This window comes from Leptonychotes weddellii, chromosome 9 (genome assembly GCF_054177405.1).
Source record: "Leptonychotes weddellii isolate Sample4059 chromosome 9, ASM5417740v2, whole genome shotgun sequence".
In the NCBI taxonomy this organism is placed as follows: Eukaryota; Metazoa; Chordata; class Mammalia; order Carnivora; family Phocidae; genus Leptonychotes; species Leptonychotes weddellii.
This window is the reverse complement of record NC_138377.1, coordinates 55,647,519-55,648,860: the sequence shown is the minus strand read 5'-3', so window position 1 is coordinate 55,648,860 and position 1,342 is coordinate 55,647,519. Positions and strand designations below refer to the sequence as shown.

At 42.4% G+C, this 1,342-nt stretch overlaps 1 non-coding gene across 1 annotated transcript; it reads left to right on the top strand.

Moving 5' to 3' along the window:
* Positions 1–743: 743 nt before the first annotated feature.
* TRNAK-CUU (transfer RNA lysine (anticodon CUU)) lies at positions 744–816 on the top strand. The gene has a single exon. It is a non-coding gene; the product is annotated as a tRNA-Lys (tRNA).
* Positions 817–1,342: the final 526 nt, after the last annotated feature.

Below are 1,342 nucleotides of genomic sequence, written 5' to 3'. Positions count from 1 at the left end.
AAAAAAGAATGCCATGGCCAGAGAGTGGAATCTATTATTCCAGTGGAGTAGCACTTCCTGGTGACAGCAAGGTCAGGGTACAACCATGAAGGGAGGGGCTAAAACCACATGGAGGCATTGTCCCTGGAGATGAGCAGAGCAAAGAGAATGACAGAACTTGAGTTGACAGAACTTGAGCTGGAATGGAAGACTGACTATAAGCCAAGGGCCTGAGCCACCCCTGAATAAAGGGGGCTGGTCTTGAGACTGGGAAGCTAAACATCAGGTAACTTGGGAAAGAAGAAAATTCAGAAATGCTAGAATGACCCCATGAAGAGTACTAAGAGTGGGAGACCTCCTCCAAACTTCTTTTGTCTGGAAACCAGGGAAGGGTGAAGCAATTAGGAGGTGACGTCTTGCTTGGAAAGATGAGCTGTGCTTGATCTCAGTTGTCTGATTTAGTCCCCCAGAAGAAGAAGAAGAAGAAGGGCAGTGGGGATGGGAAGGCTTCATTAAACCACAAATGTTGTGAGATTATACTGAAGCTTCTGCTAAGTGAATCAAAGCCCTGTGGCACTGGCTGGGTACCTCAACAAGGCCTGAATTAGGTGCAAATGCAAAAGTATCTCCCACTGGCACATTTATTGGATAACTGCTTTTGTATCAATTGGCTCCTTATTTCATAAAATATAGGATAAGGCATAATGCATGTCAACTATATAATACAATAATAAATATTAAAAAATAAAAACGGCAAGAGGGGTGCCTGGCTGGCTCAGTCGGTAGAGCATGTGACTCTTGATCTCAGGGTCATGAGTTCAAGCCCCATGTTGGGCATGGAGCCTACCTAAAAATAAATAAATAAATAAAAAATAAAATAAAATGTTTTCTCAGGGCACCTGGCTGGCTCAGTTGGTGGGGCATGCAGCTCTTGATCTCGGGGTTGTGAGTTCCCATGTTGGCTTTAGAGATTACTTAAAAATAAAATCTTTATAAATAAATAAATAATAAAAGGGCAAGGAATAGCATGAGAGTATGTTGCATGTCCTTTGTAGAAATTGAGTGTACTAATAATACAATAATAAATGGGCTTGATGTTTAAGTGCTCCTAAAAAGGATCTGGAAGTGCTCAAAAAATTCTTCCTGCGGCTCTAAAGACATCTTGAGGATATTAAGTTCATTTTTCAAAGTTGCAAAAGCTGCCCTCTGAAACAGACTACAGCTTCCTGTCCTCCTTATGGAAGGCACTACAGTGGTGAAATTCTAATTCCAAGTAGTCTACACCGTGTGGTAGGCAGAGCGATGGCCTCCGACGAGATCTGTGTCTTAATCTCTAGACCCTGGGAATGTGTTACCTTCCAAG